Source organism: Barbus barbus (assembly GCF_936440315.1).
Source record: "Barbus barbus genome assembly, chromosome: 16".
Taxonomy (NCBI): Eukaryota; Metazoa; Chordata; class Actinopteri; order Cypriniformes; family Cyprinidae; genus Barbus; species Barbus barbus.
In genome coordinates this window covers 2,155,935-2,176,388 of record NC_136744.1, presented here as the reverse complement: position 1 = coordinate 2,176,388, position 20,454 = coordinate 2,155,935, and positions in this window count along the sequence as shown.

The window sequence follows — 20,454 nt, the reverse complement described above, 5'->3', positions numbered from 1 at the left end:
GACAAATTGTCTCTGACCTTGTTCTTGGGAACACCACACATTTTTACAGCTTGTGTATAATCTGTGAATATTTGAGTATCATTTTGTTTTAAAAGTTTTTTTTCTCTCTCTCTCTCTCTCTGTTGCTATTTTTATATGCCTACTGTTTGTATAGTGTTGTAAAGCACTTTGGTCAACTCCGGTTATTTCTAAAATGTGCTATATGAATAAAATTGTATTGTATATCATTAAAAAAGACACCTGACGAAAAACTTGACAAATTTCCAGACTTTTAAAGGAAACAACCAAGCGAACAAAACTACATAAATGTTATAATAGATAAAATGTGCACTGTATTTATTTTATATTTTATATAATTTTTTTGCATGATTTCCAATTATTTATATTCACGATTTCTAGTATTTGTACAGGCTTTACATTTTATTTCAATGTTGTAATTAGCAATTCATTTAATTTAATCTTTGAAACAGATTTGTTCCGTGACAGTAATAATTAAAGTTTGGTAAGGGTCAAGATCAAGTTATCTGCATCTCCTGTGCTCCATCAAGCCACTCCCATAATATCTGTCATCACTCAAATTAATGCACAGCTCAGATTAACTGTATAGCATGTCTGTAAGAATTATACAATTATAAAGTAATTATTTTATAACTAATAAATCATTCAATTAGTAAAACTGGCTGTATTACAGTCTATACAACATTATTATGTTATTTTCAAATTACTTTTTTAATTATTATTATTTTAAATTATTGTCCCTGGATCAGTGGGGTACTCTTGCAATAAAGTGGCGGTGGCTGGGACAGATTTTAAGTATCAATTCCACCTAAAAAGATGCAATCTAATCCTGTTTACATGAAATAAGATGTTCCCGAGCAGGTTTAAGCTTACGGAACTGTTGCTATGACAGCAAGCCCAGGATGTGCTTCGAAGAACCAAATGATCCATGATCAAGCGAAATCATCAACAATCAAATCCAGCTAACAGAGTTAGCGATGTACAAAGAACAGGCCCCTGGAGGACATACTAAGTACTAGAATATTATACATTTGCTGAATTACATCTATGGTGTACTCATTTATGCAATCCTTCATTTAAACAAAATTGGCTAATTTACTTGTCTTACAGAAAATATTGGCATATATTTTGTTGTTTTTATTCAGAATATTTTTAATACATTTAAATTTTACCATCTTTCCATGAATCGTAATAGTGATCATTAAGAAAATATATATTTTATATTTATTCACTCATTTATGCTGTGCACTGTATATGAAAGACATTATGCATTATTGAGCAAGCCTGTAACTGTCAGAGAGTCACCACAGTCACCGCAGTCTCCACCAACGACACTCACCAGATCCCAATCCCGATTTCTGATCACCGCCACCAGTCAGCACTAATCAGCAGCACTATATCCCTGCACTCCTCCCGTTCTCTCACTGTCTGGTCTCAAACGTTCTATGTTGACTAACCTGACCCACTTACCTTTTGTCTACTTACCAGTTGCTCCAGTGTTTCTATCCCTGTTCTCCACCGTCTCCACACTCCAGATTACCTCTGGATCCCCTGGAAAAGGAAAAAGGACACTCACACTCTGATAAGCCCCTAGAGACATTCCCATTCCCCGCCTGCTTACCTGGATATTCTGCTCATCTCATTCCCCTCTGATACTCAACAAACCTGTTGATTGTATTGCACTTACATCTGTGTCCTGTGTCTATCTGCTGACAGTAACCACCTAAATCAATTATTTCATCCAAGTAATTCACTATAGAAATATGATGATTTTTAACGTTCATGACTGTTTTAGCGTTAACTATGGTCGGATTGGGGGAGCAAAAGTAGGTTTTTAAATGGTCAAATATTTAAAGAACAATTTGATTGTCAGCAGGGGTACAACAGGCAAATTTGTTCTGAATGAGGAGATCGAACGTACGATGCATGAATATATGAATATTTGAGGTCATTTACCATAGAAATATAGCCTAATGTTCAACGAATTGTACTGCATTGTTTTTGTTTTTGAAAAAACCCAGGACTTTTGCAAAAGTAGGTGTTTTACATATTCTTAGGCCCCGTTTACACTAGTATGTTTTCGTTTTAAAATTCATAACTTTTGCTACGGTTACCATTTACACTACTATTAATTAACTAATTTTATTAACGTGCGATTAAAGTGCATTCTCTGTTTGACCCATGGCCTAGCCCGTAGTTGGACAAATGGAGATGTACAGTGTTGCCAACTTAGCGACTTTGCAGATCCCTTTAGCTACTTTTTTTTTTTACCCCTCTTCAAAAAAGTGCCTTGTGACAAATCTTTAGGGTTTGCCCAAACCTTATTCAAACTTAGTTTCTGAGACACGTTGGTACTGCCGCGCGAGAGCAAGGTCTTGCTGTCCCAGCGTGCGCACACACCCCTTTCTCTCTCTCTCTCTCTCTCTCTCTGTGCGTCTGCTCTGTTCAGCGCACGGCAAAGAGGAGCAGCGCTTTCAGTTAAACACTGATATTTGTCACGGTGCACACAGCAGGGAGGAACCAGGAACACGCAGACGAGGATATTAACTGGCGAGATCGGTGAGATCGGTGAGATCGGCTGCCGTCACGACTGCTCCGACCAAACTTTGTCTTTTTTTGTTATTTTTTCGTATTGTTAACTATAAACACCGGTTTCTTTTTGTAAGATGGCCATTCTTACATACGACAGGGCCACTCTTATTTCTATTGGTGCACAATGCACTAACCTTTCGCCGATTTTGAACCCGGACCCATCCTGGCCAAGCGAGATCCTGAGGAGGAACAAAGGACCCGACCCGTACCGGCGTCCTCGAGGGAAACGAGCCGGCGTCAGGAACAGGCTGAGGGCTCGCGCACACCGCGCTCCCTTACCAAGTGTCCTGCTCGCCAATGTCCAGTCGCTGGATAACAAACTCGATGACCTCAGGGCAAGAGTCAGGTTCCAGAGGGACATTCGGGACTGCAACCTTCTCTGCTTCACCGAGACATGGCTGAACCCAGCGGTACCAGACCACGCCATCCAGCCGGCCGAGTTCTTCTCGGTTTACCGCATGGACAGAACGCTGGACTCGGGGAAGACTAGGGGAGGTGGAGTATGTCTGATGGTGAACGAACACTGGTGTGACAGCGCGAGCATTGTTCCCCTCTCACGCTCCTGCACACCGAATCTTGAACTTCTGACCATCAAATGTCGCCCTTTTTATCTCCCTCGGGAATTTAGCTCGGTCATCGTCAGTGCCGTTTATATTCCACCTCAAGCGGACACGGACACTGCGATATGGGATTTACATGAAACACTACACCTTCACCAGACACAGCACCGGGACGCCGCATTCATTGTTTTGGGAGATTTCAACAGTGCCAACCTCAAGCGTGCACTGCCGAACTTCCATCAGCACATCAGCTGCCCCACCAGGGGCGAAAGGACATTAGATCACTGTTACACCCCATACAAGAACAGCTACAAGGCACAGTCACAACCACCGTTTGGGAAATCGGACCACGCCGCCATCTTCCTCATGCCTGTTTACAAACAGAGGCTGAAACAGGAAGCCCCGGTGCAGAGGGAGGTCCAACGCTGGACGGACCAATCGGTGGCCGCTCTGCAGGACGCGCTAGATGACGCAGACTGGGACATGTTCCGGCGCAGCTCTGATGACGTCAGCTTGTTTACGGAAGCGGTTGTGGGATTTATAGAGAAACTAATGGATGATACGGTGCAGAAAACCATCATCAGGACGTTTCCCAACCAGAAGCCGTGGGTGGATAAAACCATCCGCGACGCCCTGAGATCCCGCTCCGCTGCCTACAACACAGGGCTCATCACCGGGAACATGGATGATTACAAGGCTGCATCTTACAGCGTGCGCAGATCGGTGAAGGAGGCGAAGCAGCGCTACGGGAGGAAACTAGAGTCGCAATTCCAACATGGCGACTCTAGGAGCCTGTGGCAGGGACTTAGAACCATCACGGACTATAAAACACCACCCTCCAGATCGGGGAATGCGGACGCCTCTCTGGCTGACGAGCTGAACACTTTTTATGCTCGCTTCGAGGCTGCAGCTAATCACGCTAACGGCGCTAGCAGTGCTAACTGCATGCACGCTGAGGAAGCCGGTGAGGACAACGTATTCACCATCACGGAGCATGACGTGAGGAGGGCATTCAAGAGAGTGAACATCAGGAAGGCAGCAGGACCAGATGGCATCACAGGTCGGGTTCTGAAGGCCTGCGCTGACCAGCTAGCACCGGTGTTCACCGAGATCTTCAACCTCTCCCTGGAACAGTCCATAGTCCCCTCATGCTTTAAGCAGTCCACCATTGTTCCTGTCCCCAAGAAACCGCAGCCCACCTGCCTAAACGACTATCGCCCTGTAGCCCTCACATCAGTGGTGATGAAGTGCTTTGAGAGACTGGTCAGAGACTTCATCATTGCATCACTACCAGACACACTGGATCCACTACAGTTTGCATACAGACATAACCGCTCCACGGAGGATGCCATCTCACACCTCCTCCACACCACAACAAGTCACCTGGACTGCAGAAAAGGGAATTATGTAAAAATGCTGTTTGTGGACTACAGTTCAGCGTTTAACACCATAATTCCCTCCACACTCACCTCCAAGTTGGAGGTCCTTGGTCTCAGCACATCCTTGTGCCAATGGATCTCCAGCTTCCTGAAGGACAGACAGCAAGCCGTACGGATGGGTAAACACACCTCATCCTCCATCACCCTAAGCACCGGAGCCCCTCAAGGTTGTGTTCTGAGCCCCCTGCTGTACTCACTGTACACTTATGACTGTGTGGCCACTTCCAACTCCACCACCATCATTAAGTTTGCTGATGACACTGTTGTGTTGGGCCTGATCTCAGACAACGACGAGACGGCCTACATACAGGAGATTAAGAACCTGGAGAGTTGGTGCCAGGTGAATAGTCTACACCTGAACATCAGCAAAACTAAGGAGCTGATAGTGGACTTCAGTACGAAGCAGGAGCGGTCGTACCAGCCGATCACGATCAGCGGGACTCCAGTGGAGAGAGTGGACAGCTTCAGATACCTGGGTGTTCACATCACGCAGGACTTGACTTGGTCCTGTCATACCAGCACCCTGGTGAAGAAGGCCAGGCAGCGTCTGTACCATCTGAGACGCTTAAAGGACTTTAGACTTCCCTCTCGGGTGCTTAAGACTTTTTACACCTGCACCATCGAGAGCGTCCTGACGGGCAGCATCACTTCCTGGTTCGGGAACTGCACTATGCAGGACAGACGAGCCCTCCAGAGGGTGGTGCGTTCAGCGGAACGTACCATTCACACCGAGCTCCCTAACCTGCAGGACATCTACAGCAAGCGGTGCCTGACCAGGGCCAGGAAGATAGTGAAGGACCTCAGCCATCCCAACAATGGACTCTTTTCTCTGCTGCGTTCAGGGAGACGCTTCCGCTCCATGAAGGCGAACACAGAGAGAATGAGGAGGAGCTTCTTCCCGCAGGCCATTCGGAGTCTAAACCACTCTCTACTCTAATCACATCACACCACACTTCCACTTTGCACATTTTTCAAGTACAATCTGCACTAATTTGTAGAAGGTTACGAAAGGATAAATGAGTGGGACTTACATACCATTTGTCTTTGTCTTTAGTATCCTTTTACTCACTTATACACTTTACTGCACTGCACAGCACAGCACACGGACACTTTATCACTGACATACACTTTACTTTTTATAGAATCTATATAGAATCATATTCTATTTTTTATTCTCATATCTATTTGTTATTTTATTTTATTGCTAGTTTATTCTGTATATATGTTTACTGTACTTTTTCTATTTGTATTTTTGTAAACTTGAGGTTTTTCTAATTTTGTTGGACAATTTGTTGGACAGTCGTACAATACATTTCACTACATGTCGTACTACGTATGTATATGTATGTGACAAATAAAATTTGAATTTGAATTTGAATTTGAATAACTCAAATAACACACTTTACTGACATCAAGGCAGGGCAAGACAAGGCAAGGCTGGGTAAGACACACATCCAACACCGGGGATAATGAGTAGACCAGACAAAATGGCACTACACAGACAGGACTATAAATACACACGTAAATCATAATGAGACGAACATGGCTGGACAAGAATTAAACTAATGATTACATTTAACAAGGACAGGAAACAAACCAAATATGGGCACAAGAGGCAGGAACACATGACACACACACAACAGTTCCCTTACAATATTATGTTGCTTCTCTAATTTTCCATGCAAGTATAGCTATTGTCATTATCTTATGTGTATTTGATTTTATAAGACGACAGCTGGATTATCAGGATTTTTGTGCAGAATAACATCTTGGAAAGGAGAGCTGGTTATGTAGCCTTGTCTTAATGGGTTGCTTCAGTCACCTCACTTCAACGCCATATCACCTTCACTTCAATCTCATAGACTGTGTCCAGTCCGTGCTCTTCAGGCTTACATCCACCGCACTAGCCAGTGGCGTAAGTCAGAGCAACTGTTCGTCTGTTATGGTGGTAGTAACAGAGGAGCAGCTGCCACCAAGCAGACCATGTCTCATTGGGTCAGGGATGCTATTGCTCTTGCTTATGAGGCGCGCGGTCAAGCTTCGCCTATAGGTCTTAGGGCTCACTCCACCAGGGGGGGTCGCCTCCTCTAGTGCTTTGGCAAGGGGTGCCCCCCTTACAACAGGTTTGTGATGCGGCAGGTTGGTCCTCTCCGCACACATTCTTAAGATTTTATAGTTTGGATGTTCATGCCACTCCGGGCTCTCATGTCCTTGAGTCAACGTCACAAACTAATGTCTGAGGCCTTATTGCGTTCATATTCATTCCATTGTCTGACAACAGAAACAGTGAAATATACCAATGAAAACAGTTTTATTGAGAATTTAGCTGCATCAAAATACAGTATGTGGGCACAGAGAGGGAAACAAATGTAATAATAAATAATAAATGTACATTTTGCATGTTCAGAAGAAGAGCTGCCCTGCCCTGCAGATTTTAACAGGTTAGTGTAATTAAATTGCTCAGTGCAAAGAAAGAGAAGTAAGGGGAACCTGGTATTTCTTTTTTCATGTGTCTAATAGACATGAACATGTTCTTTGAAAAACATCTATGACCTTTGAAGCATGTCTAGTCTTCATGCTCTATATTGGCTATGATTTCAATAATAATAAACATACATTTGCATAAAGCATCCATATTTGTCCATTCCCATGTTGATTAGAGTATTAAAAATTTGAAAAGTATTAATTTAAGGAACATTTAGAACAAATTAAAATGTTTGATTAAGTTGCGATTAATCACAAGTTAGCTTGTGACAATCATGCGATTAATCGCGATTAAAACCTCATTATTACAGGTTTTTAAACCGGTTAACAGGTTTATAGTACCTGTTAAATGTCACGCTAGCTAACGGTTTGTCTTTTTTATATTATGTTAGTCTAGCAAAACCATCAGCTTAAGTCTATTGCAGATATAGATATTCATAAATGCATATAACTACAGTTGCAGACATACAGGCAACTTGCTCTTCAGTGCACGTTCACGGACCTGCTTTGACCATTCCAACATGGCCCAAATAAAGGGCAATATTGTCTCAATACTACATTTTCAAATACTATAAAGCATGTTGTTGTTTTTTTTTTTTTTTCCTGAATACTTGCATTTATGAATGTGAAATTTAGCCATAGAAAAAGATACAATAAATGTGGACTTGTTTATCTTTGGAGTTTACAAAAATACACAAAAGAACATCTTTCTATTGTAAAATAACATTTACATCAATATTCCCAACAATAAAGTAAAGTACATTTTGCCAAAAAGGAGACACATAGATGCAGTGCCAAAATAAATGAACAGCTCTGTGACTGCTGCTTTCAAAAGCTACAGATTTCATATTGGACACTTCATGCACTCAACTGTTGCAGCTTTAATTACACAGCAGAGGGGAATCGGCATTGCCAAATAAAAAGAAGCCGCTAATAAAATTATCAACTTTTTTAATAGCTATGACTGTTTATTAAGTATTATTGCCAAATTAACAATATTTTCTATAAATAATAATACAATTTAAGAGTATTTGGTATTGAGAAATGGTGTGTGTGTTCGTGACGGTGATTTGAGTTACATTGTCCACCATTAGATAGCGACAAGAGACTGTTTTTATGAGTGAGTCAGCAGTGAAGACTTTTATATTGAAAGAGACTAAAACAGGGTTGTAAACATATACTGTAAAAAAGATGGGCAACATATCTTCACTCTCTTTCATTAAAGAAAAGTGAAGCCGCCAGTGTCCCAATAGGGCCCTGATATCTTGTGCTGTTTCGGTATCCGAATCTGCACAGTAGTGAGCGAAGTGAAGCTGCGTCTATTGCAATTTAACTTACATGATAAAAACCACATAAAATGAAAAAAAATAATTATTTGAAGTGTAATTTAATTATTTAGTTTGTCTCACGTCCTATTAGATTACATGGAGAGGGCGGGGTTTATGATCTATACTGGGACCAGCCACCTGGGGGCGATCGAAACGTTTTGGCTACACTTTTCAGCGCTTGGTTATAAACAAGGACCAGTGTTGCTGCGGGTTGAAGCGACCCCGATAACGTGAAATTTAGCCCCTAAAATGTAAATATCCCCCGGAACATGATTTTTACCGAGGAACCCCATCGAAACGCGATTGGGCTAGTTTTGAGTAGCATTTGGGTGGGTTTTGTTGTGAAAACCTGGCAACCCTGACAAGGACTTTATTTTTACTTTTATTTTAATACAACTCAACGTTCCTTCATTACTAGTTCTAAAGTGATGTTTCTGAATAGGCTTGGGCTCAGCTGATAAACTGTCAAACTGAGAATTTGTGGCGGAAGGAAGTAGATCTCCATTAAATTTATTTAATTAATTAATTTATTTTCAAAGATACTCCATGGATTATTACTTATTTTCACACTTGTGTCGTTGTATAAACGCAATATCACACTCCCAGCCTTGTGATTTCGCTCCATATCAGCACGGATGTGATTCAGCTGTAGGCACAAGGCTGTAGGTAATGCTGATATAATGCCATATAACACTCCTACTTACAGTGCCTTTCGAAAGTATTTATAACCCTTCATTTTTCATGTTTTATGTTGCTGCCTTGTCTTAAAATGCTTTATATTCCTTTTTTCCCCACATCAACCTACACTCCATACACCATAATGACAAATCAAATAGCTGATAGCACACGTACATATCGGAGATGTCTATTTGACGTCTGCATTTACATCTGCAAGACATATTATTTAGGGTGTTTGCTCATCTGCAATATGTCTATAGGACGTTTCCTTATGGATGTCAAATAGACGTCTATTAGATGTCTTTAAGATGTTTATGATTTAGAATGTATGTAAAATTGACATTTGAAAGACGTCTGCCAGATGTTTGTAGACAGCAGATGCTTTCCAGATCAAGAGATCTTTAACAGACATCTTGCAGACGTACGTGTGCTATCTGGGTAGCAGAAACGGGACAAGGGAGGTCACGTATGGGACACATAAATTTAGAATGAATCAGAATCAGAATCAGAATGAGCTTTATTGGCCAAGTATGTTTACACATACAAGGAATTTGTTATAGTGACAGAAGCTCCACAGTGCAACAGAAAGACAGTAACAGGACAGGACACAGATAATAAAACAAAATAACAAGAAATAGCCAATAACCAATGTACAAAGCAGCAGCAAAAAAAAAAAAAAAAATACACAATATATAATATATAATATAGGCGAATACAGGTCAAGTATGTGCAAATTAGAAATGAGAAAATAAAAATAAAATAAGTGAGTGTGGTGAATGGATAATGAATTAGTTGTGTGTTCTACGTTTATTTATTGAGTGTTCATGAGATGTATTGACTGAGGGAAGAAACTGTTCCTGTGTCTGGTCGTTCTGGTGCTCAGAGCTCTGTAGCATTGACCAGATGGTAACAGTTCAAAGAGGTTGTGTGCTGGATGTGAGGGGTCCAGAGTGATTTTACCAGTCCTTTTGCTCACTCTGGATAAGTACAGTTCTTGGAGAGTGGGGAGGGTTGTACCAATGATTCGCTCAGCAGTCCGGACTACCCTCCGTAGTCTTCTGAGGTCAGATTTGGTAGCTGAGCTGAACCAGACAGTTATTGAGGTGCAGAGGATGGATTCAATGATGGCAGAGTAGAACTGTTTCAGTAAGTCGTGTGGCAGGTTGAACTTCCTCAGCTGGCGAAGGAAGTACAGCCTCTGCTGGGCCTTCCTGACAATGGAGTCAATGTGAATATCCCACTTCAGGTCCTGAGAGATGGTGGTGCCCAGGAATCTGAATGACTCCACTGCAGTCACAGTGCTGTTCATAATGGTGAGTGGGGGGAGAGCAGGGGGGTTTCTCCTGAAGTCCACGATCATCTCCACAGTTTTGAGCGTGTTAAGCTCCAGGTTGTTGAGACTGCACCAGACAGCCAGCTCCTTAACCTCCTGTCTGCAAGCAGACTCGTCACCGTCCTGGATGAGGCCGATCAGTGTGGTGTCGTCTGTGAACTTCAGGAGCTTGACAGAGGGGTCTTTAGATGAGTGTGGTGTCGTCTGTGAACTTCAGGAGCTTGACAGAGGGGTCTTTAGATGTGCAGTCGTTGGTGTAGAGCGAGAAGAGCAGTGGGGAGAGAACGCAGCCCTGAGGAGCTCCAGTGCTGATGGTTAGAGTGCTGGATGTGAATTTGCCAAGCTTTACTAACTGCTGTCTGTCTGTCAGGAAGCTGTTGATCCATTGGCAGACGGAGGTGGGGACGGAGAGAGCTGAGTTAGTTTATTTGGAAGGGTTTCCGGGATAATGGTGTTAAAAGCAGAGCTGAAGTCCACAAACAGGATCCTCACATAAGTCCCTGGTCTGTCCAGATGCTGTAGGATGAAGTGCAGTCCCATGTTGACTGCATCATCCACAGACCTGTTTGCTCTGTAGGCAAACTGCAGGGGGTCCAGTAACGGTCCAGTGATGTCCTTCAGATGAGCCAAAACCAGTCTTTCGAATGATTTCATGGCTACAGACGTTAGGGCCACAGGTCTGTAGTCATTAAGTCCAGTAATTTTGTGTTTCTTTGGGACGGGGATGATGGTGGAGCGTTTGAAGCATGAGGGGACTTCACACAGCTCCAGTGATCTATTGAAGATCTGTGTGAAGATGGGGGCCAGCTGCTCAGCACAGATTTTTAGGCAGGCTGGTGACACACCATCTGGACCAGGTGCTTTCCTTCTTTTGTTCTTCCTGAAGACCTGGCACACATCATCTTCGCTGATTTGAATTGTAGGTGTGGGGGAGAGAGGGGTTGCTGGAGGTGTGAATGGTTGTGTGGAGGGGTGTTCTGGGCGGGTGTGGGGTGATCGTTCAAAACGACAAAAGAACTCGTTTAAGTCATCTGCCAGGTGTTGATTCTCCAGAGTGCTGGGGGGTGGTGTTTTGTAGCTGGTGATGTCCTTCAATCCTAACCACACTGAAGCCGGATCACTGGAAGAGAATTTGTTCCTGAGCTTGTCAGAATAATTCCTCTTTGCCACTCTGATCTCCTTTTCCAGTGTGTATTTGGCCTGTTTGTACAAGACTTTATCCCCCTTTCTGTGAGCATCTTCTTTGGCTTGACGGAGCTGTCTGAGTTTGGCAGTGAACCATGGTTTGTCATTGTTGTAGAATAGATGAGTCCTGGTAGGAATGCACATGTCCTCACAGAAACTGATATAAGATGTTACAGTCTCTGTGAGCTCGTCCAGATCATTTGCCGCAGCTTCAAAAACAGTCCAATTAGTCAGGTCGAAACAGGCTTGTAAATCCCGCTCTGTTTCGTTAGTCCATCTTTTAACAGATCTTAATACAGGCTTTGCAAACTTAAGTTTCTGCCTGTAGGATGGAATAAGATGAACCAAACAGTGATCAGAGAGTCCTAAAGCTGCTCGTGGAACCGAGTGATATGCGTCCTTTATTGCTGTGTAACAGTGATCCAATATATTACTGTCTCTGGTGGAACATGTGATGTGCTGTCTGTATTTTGGCAGTTCAGGGGATAGATTTGCTTTATTAAAGTCCCCGAGAATGATTAAAACAGAGTCCGGGTGTTGTTGTTCACTCTCTGTGATCAGATCAACAAGTTTCTGTAAAGCTGTGCTCACGTGCGCTTGCGGTGGAATGCAGATACTCACGAGAATGAACGAGCAGAACTCTCGCGGCGAATAGAACGGCTTGCAGTTAATGAAGAGCGTTTCTAGATCTGAGCAGCACATCTTCTTTAACACAGTTACATCTGTACACCACCTCTCATTGATGTAAAAGCATGTCCCGCCGCCGCGCGATTTCCCCGTTGATTCTGTGTCCCGATCTGCTCTGATCAGCTGGTAATTAGGCAGATGAATCGCGCTGTCCGGTATGTCGCCATTCAACCAGGTTTCCGTGAAACACAGAGCAGCAGAGTTAGAAAAGTCCTTGTTTGTCCGGGAGAGCAGAAGGAGTTCGTCCGTTTTGTTGGGTAGAGAGCGGAGATTCGACAAATGGATGCTAGGTAACGCCGTTCTAAATCCGCGCTGACGAAGTTTCACGAGCGCGCCGGCTCGCTTTCCCCGTCTGCGCCTCCTGTAGCGTTTGACCAGAGCTACAGCTCCACCAACTACAATGTCCAGCAAAACGTCCGAAAAATCAAAAACCGGTAGAAGATTTTGTGGTGTGTTCTGCCGAATGTTCAGCAGATCATCCCTGGTAAAACTGATCTTATTTGAAAAACAAAAAACAGGAAAAACAAACAAAAACAATACGAACACTGAGGAGCAACGCACAATAGCTGCCATCAGCGGCGCCATTTCTTTTCGCCATGCATTTTTTAAGCACAATATATGGCATGTCCCGGCTAATACGGGATGGTTGGCAACCCTATATGCACATGTCGTTATAGTTGCGCCGCCTCTACTGCCGTGACAACTGAAAAAAACGTTTTCATTCCGCGTCGCTCCATCAAGCTCTCGCTACTCGTACCGTGCCACACCATGCAGTGGAAAAGCACCATTAGAGTGACCATCATCTTCTTGGTCACCACTCTAACCAAAGCCCTTCTCCATTACTTGCTCAGTTTTGCCAGGAGACCAGCTCTAGGAAGAGTCCTGGTTATTTCATACCTCTTCTATTAAGGGTAACAGAGACTACATGCTTCTGTGAACTTTCAATGCTGCAGATTTTTTTCTGAACCCTTCCCTAGATGTGTGGCTTGATGCAATCCTGTTTCTGAGCTCTACAGGCATTTTTTTTTTACTTCAGGGCTTGGTTTTTGCTCTAAAATGCATTTTTAGCTGTTAGACCTTTTATCAAGACGTATGTGCCTTTCCAAATCATACCCATTCAATTGAATTTGCCACAGTTTAACTTCACTCGAAGTGTAGTAACATCTACAAGCAATATGAATGCTCCTGAGCTAAATTTCAACTGTCCCAGATAAGGGTATTAATATTTATGCAATGGAATAATTTAAGTTCTTTAAATTAGTTTTTTGCTTTGCCATTATGGTGTATGGAGTGTAGATTGATGTGGAAAAAAAGTAATTTAAAGCTGGTCTCATGGCATAAACGTACCTGGGGGCACTTAGGGAGACCGTTTTTATGTACCTAGCACCAGTTTTAAAATCTCCCAGCATATTAATATTGTTTTGAAGTCATAACATGATATTCTTCAAGTAATTGTGCGAAAATTACGCTTTATTAATCGAAACTCTGTAAATTTGTGTGAAAAGGAATAAAAGGCGTCAGAGTTTTACTGCCTCTAGTGTTCATTTCTTTTGGAAACTGCAGTGATGTACTTATTAGTATGCATTTCACGTCTCGATAAAAAAAAGTGCCCCCAGGTAGGTTTATGCCATGAGACCAGGTAGAGTTTGACATAAGGCAGCAACAGAACAAAATGTGAAAAACATGAAGGGGTATGAATCGTTTCGCGAGGCACTGTATGTGATTTTGCATATGGTTTGGATAAGAATAATTAACTGGAACTCTCTGTGAGCTGATGCAACATGTACATTAAAAAGCTGCAAAACATACAACCATTTGCAAAGTGGTTATTTTCTGTATGCACAACATGACATCTGTGGGGATGTCTTTCATGTTTGGTCAGGATCAGCTGATTGTTTCATCAAGAGATGTTTAAAGCCTCAAGCACACAGATGTTACAAAATGCTCACATTAAGAAGCTCAGCGTGAGCGGTGCTCAGTTGAAAGGTAAGGCTGAAGCAGGGCCATCACTATACCATCAAAACCTCTGAACGCTCTAGGAGAATGTATTTGCTGACTTCTTTCTCACAAGGGAACATTGTTATCTTGTGTAGGTATCACCCACACAGCATAAGCATGCTTCAGAGATGCTCAGTAGTTCTGCAGCTGCTTGTTAGGGATGGAGATCGCATGGGCTGCCGGCACTGAAGTGTGCTCAACCAGAGCTGACTGACCCACACCTCTGTTGGATTTACCAAACACTGCCAGTATATTCACATGTTTTCCTTTAGTTGTAGCTTACCTTGTTTTATTTTTAGTTTAGCAGAAGAATTCACCCACAAAATACTCAATGTTCCAAAGCTGTATGACTTTCTTTCGCTGCACACACATAAGGAATATCCTGCTGTTTTACTGCAGTGGGAACTTCATTCAAAGGGAAAACAGGTTTAATTTTTATACCCCATTGTTTGATTTGTTTTGACAAAAAAAAAAAAAACAACAAGAAATTGGTACTGGAAAACCAGCTGAAAAAATGCTGAAGATATTTTTTTTTATCTTCAGTGAACAATATGGGGGAATGGAAATGTTATACCTGGTTGAAAGGATTTAGGTTTTCGACTGAGAAAAGTCTTCGGCTTTCGGGCTGAGAATGGTGTGGGGAAAGTTAAAGACCTATACAAAGATGGTCTTCTAATGTCATTTGCTGATATTATTGACAAGTTCAAAATCCCTAAAAATGTTTTTTTATAAATATTTGCAAATTAGGAGTTTTATACTTACTGCCAGAAGACAAGGACTTGCTGAGCAAGAATGAACTAATCTGGAGAAATGTATGACTAAACCAAATAAAAGTGGAGGACACATCTTTATATAACATGCTGTTAGTAGGTTCTCAGGAGTCCTCTGCATCCAGATAAGCCATGTGGGAACAAGACCTCGGAGTGAAGATAGATAAGGAAATATGAGAGCAAGAATGTGTAAAGGCCCAAACACAGGCAGTTAGCAGTAGACTAAAACTGTTACAGTACAATTGGCTTATGCGTACTTATATTACTCCAGTAAAATTAAATAAAATTTATAGCAACATAACAGATACTTGTTTTAAATGTAGCAGTGCAAAAGGTAGCTTAATACATTGTATGTGGGAATGTGACAAAGTAAAATAATTCTGGAAAGAAATTAGTAAAATGATAGAGCATTTGGTTTCAATAAGGATACCATTAGATCCGGGGATTTTCATTCTTGGCATTCATCCAGAAAATTGGAAAATTAAAAAGGATAATCAAGTATTGATAGACATGTGAAAAAAGACAGAAAGTCCTACCAGAACTCGTTGGTTAAGAGAAATATCTTCATGCATTGCAATGGAAAAGATAACCTATATGCTAAAGAGTAAAGAAACTAAATTTAAGAAAATGTGGAATATTTTTTTTTTTATTATTATTTATTGAATGCACGGATATTAACAATATAATAGAGGATCAAAATTCTTGTGTCTTAAAATATATTTTAATTTTCATTATATTACCCCATTACAACAGCTGTTGTTATTGTTTGCAATGGATTATTAAAGTCTAACTTCCAAAGTACAGACTGTATTAACCCTTATGTTGGTTTGTGGTATCACACTGTTTATGTATGAGCCCCAAGTGTTTTTTTTATTGTTGTATATTGTAAGTGTTGTTACAGACATGGTATGTACATGTGTCAGTTTTGTAAATGTTTCAAGAAAATTTAATAACAATAATATAAAAGAAATAATAATAAAAAAATAGGGCAAAGACACATTTGAACTTAAAAGCTAAGTCCACTCTCCTTACTCTCCATACCACTGCTACGGTTACTAAAGTTTTTTTTTTATCATTTTGTCTGGCCAGACCAAACAATGGTGGGCTGATTTAGTGTGAATAGCCTTCATCATCAAGACAGCCTGCCTGCACTTATTCTACACTTAGTGAAGGAAGTCTAGGAAGCTTTCAAAGGACTGCTTCATTATGCCTCAAAACCTTTATTTGGAACTAAGGGTATACCGCTATTGACGATAAAGACATTTAAATAATGAAATATTGTTATTGTGTTAATTAGGCGTGTCACAATATACCTGTACACAATTTTTGTACACAAACATTTTTGGCTCTATACACCACCACAATGGATTTCAAATTAAACGAACAAGATGTGCTTTAACTGCAGACTGTCAGCTTTAATTTGAGGGTATTTACATCCAAATCAGGTGAACGGTGTAGGAATTACAACAGTTTGCATATGTGCCTCCCACTTGTTAAGGGACCAAAAGTAATGGGACAGAGTAATAATCATAAATCAAACTTTCACTTTTTAATACTTGGTTTCAAATCCTTTGCAGTCAATTACAGCCTGAGGTCTGGAACGCATAGACATCACCAGACGCTGGGTTTCATCCCTGGTGATGCTCTGCCAGGCCTCTACTGCAAACGTCTTCAGTTCCTGCTTGTTCTTGGGGCATTTTCCCTTCAGTTTTGTCTTCCAGTTTTGTCTTCAGCAAGTGAAATGCATGCTCAATCGGATTCAGGTCAGGTGATTGACTTGGCCATTGCATAACAGTCCACGTCTTTCCCTTCAAAAACTCTTTGGTTGCTTTTGCAGTATGCTTTGGGTCATTGTCCATCTGCACTGTGAAGCGCCGTCCAGTGAGTTCTGAAGCATTTGGCTGAATCTGAGCAGATAATATTGCCCGAAACACTTCAGAATTCATCCTGCTGCTTTTGTCAGCAGTCACATCATCAATAAATACAAGAGAACCAGTTCCACTGGCAGCCATACATGCCCACGCCATGACACTACAACCACCATGCTTCACTGATGAGGTGGTATGCTTAGGATCATGAGCAGTTCCTTTCCTTCTCCATACTCTTCTCTTCCCATCACTCTGGTACAAGTTGATCTTGGTCTCATCTGTCCATAGGATGTTGTTCCAGAACTGTGAAGGCTTTTTTAGATGTCGTTTGACAAACTCTAATCTGGCCTTCCTGTTTTTGAGGCTCACCAATGGTTTACATCTTGTGGTGAACCCTCTGTATTCACTCTGGTGAAGTCTTCTCTTGATTGTTGACTTTGACACACATACACCTACCTCCTGGAGAGTGTTCTTGATCTGGCCAACTGTTGTGAAGGGTGTTTTCTTCACCAGGGAAAGAATTCTTCAGTCATCCACCACAGTTGTTTTCCGTGGTCTTCCGGGTCTTTTGGTGTTGCTGAGCTCACCGGTGCGTTCCTTCTTTTTAAGAATGTTCCAAACAGTTGTTTTGGCCACGCCTAATGTTTTTGCTATCTCTCTGATGGGTTTGTTTTGTTTTTTCAGCCTAATGATGGCTTGCTTCACTGATAGTGACAGCTCTTTGGATCTCATCTTGACAGTTGACAGCAACAGATTCCAAATGCAAATAGCACACTTGAAATGAACTCTGGACCTTTTATCTGCTCATTGTAATTGGGATAATGAGGGAATAACACACACCTGGCCATGGAACAGCTGAGAAGCCAATTGTCCCATTTCTTTTGGTCCCTTAACAAGTGGGAGTCACATATGCAAACTGTTGTAATTCCTACACCGTTCACCTGATTTGGATGTAAATACCCTCAAATTAAAGCTGACAGTCTGCAGTTAAAGCACATCTTGTCCGTTTCATTTTAAATCCATTGTAGTGGTGTATAGAGCCAAAAATGTTAGAATTGTGTCGATGTCCCAATATTTATGGACCTGACTGTACGCTAAACAATACTCGGCCATGACAGAGAGGAAGTTCAAGACTTATAAAGCGTCTGTGATTGTGTGATCAGTGAAATCAGCTGTGTGTGTTGTCAGTGCAATGGATGATGGGAACTGTAGTCCAATGGTGACGTGCCAGTAGTACAGTGTAGTGCAAGAGTCCAGGTGGTGAGCGGGTGACCTCTGGTGGTGAACGAATGGAAGTTCATGGCCAGGATTCATGACATAGCCCCCCCACAAGGAGCGGCTTCCAGACGCTCCTATACAATCCAGGAGGGCGGTGGAGCGGAGGCGGAACAGGGGGAGGGACAGCGGGCTAGGACCATGGAAATGGAGAGACTGGGGATTGAGGCAGAGTGGATGGTACAGGAGCCCACCGGGGCGGAGCAGATGGGACTGGAGCCCACCAGGGCAGAGCAGAAGACCACCAGACCTGAGCAGAAGACCACCACAGCAGAGAGGGTGACCACCAGACCTGAGCAGACAGGGCAGGAGACCTCCACGGCGGAGCAGACAGAGCAGGAAAACACCACGACGGATCAGGAACCCACAGCAGAGATTGGAGCCTAGGGAAAACTGAGACACAAGAAACAGACATATCATCTACGATCTCAAAGACCGAGGAAGCGAATACAAGAAGTTCATCCACAGATTCCTTGGTTACAACTGAGCGGACAGTCAATTCACCATAGAGCTTATTGGTGAAAACTGGGTTAACAAACAGACCAACCTCTGATTCATTGCCTGGAAAGGGACAGGAAGACGGATCAAAATCATGCTCTTTGACTGAAACTGGACAGGTTGACAATTCACCCTCAGGTTCATTAGATGAATAAGGACAGACAGGCATTTCAGAATCAGATTTAACTGCAGAGTTTAGAACAACAGATAGTTCACAATTGGATGCAATGACTGATACTGGATTGGCAAACAGTTCAGTGATCGAAGCCGGATAAACAGACTGTTCATAATCAGGTCTAATGACTGTAACTGGACAGACAGTCAGTTCATTAACAGAACCTGGTAAGACAGACAGTTCAAACTCAGATTCATTGAGGGAAACTGGACTGGCAGGTAGTTCACAAACAGATTCATGGGTTGAGATGGGATAGACAGCCAGCTCAAAACTAGTTGCATTAACTGAAGCTGAATTGGTAGACATTTCAGTGACTGGAGCTGGGTAAACAGATAATTCATACTCAGACCTAGTAACAGAAACTGCACAGATGGATAACTCAATGACTGGAAGGGGACAGACAGACTGTTCATTAATGATTTATTTGGCAGAGACAGGGTTAATAGGACAAATATGGGGTGGATTTATAGTCTCTAAGTTCAAGACATACAGTTCTAAATCAGACACTATGGCTGTTTCAGAAGGGGGCGAGAGTACAGAGATAGCCTTCTTGACTAGTTCAGAGCAGGACAAGAGTTTATAAGCTGTGACACGGGCAAAAGAAAGTTCATTAATGTTCAAAGTTCAAAGCAAGGCAAGGGTTCACAGATGGCATTTATAGCCGCGACAGGGCAGGACATGGATTCACAGACAGCCTCCATAGCCGTGACAGGGCCGGGGCGAGGATTCATAGACGGCCTCCATAGCCGTGACAGGGCAGGACGAGAGTTGGTGAGTGGATACCACTGACACCTCCGGAGGTTCTGCAGCGGTAGCTGCCACCTCTGGACGTTCTACAGCAGTACCATTAGGAAACAGGGAGAGTTCATTACCAGGACAAGTACAGCGCTCATTTACGGCTCTTTTGACCACGACATGACGGGCTGGAAGTGCATTGTTTGGCGTCACCACCACACAAGGAGCTGAAGCGAGCACCACTGCTTCAAAAGGTTCTGTAGCATGCGCTGCCACCTCTAGAAAAACTGCAGCAGGCACCATTGCCTCGGAAAACACAGCAGCAAGCGCCACTACCTCAGGAGGCTCTGCAGCATCAGTCACCACCTCTGAAGATACGATAGTGGACGCCGCCGCCTCTGGAGACTCAGTGGTGATGTATGCAGCCCAAACACACCAAAAGGCGCCTCAGACGGGGGAATCAGTTAAGGAATGTAAGGACTTGAGGGGATAGTGACTGGTTTAGGATACCAGCTGCTCGTATTGACACCAGCGGTGGATCCTCCACACTGGATGCCAACCTGGGGTACTGAAGACGTGACTCTGGGTGATCAGCTGAGACGTGAAGAGACTCTGGAGGGTCGACGGAGACGTGAAGAGACTCTGGAGGGTCGGTGGAGACGTGAAGAGACTCTGGAGGGTCGGCGGAGACATGAATAGACTCGTGACGATCAGTTGAGACGTGACTTGCCTCGTGAAGATAAACCGTGACTAGGGTTGAGTCTGGATGATTAGTTGTGACGTGGTGTGACTCTGGATGACCAGCTGAGACGTGGCGAGACTCTGGCAGAT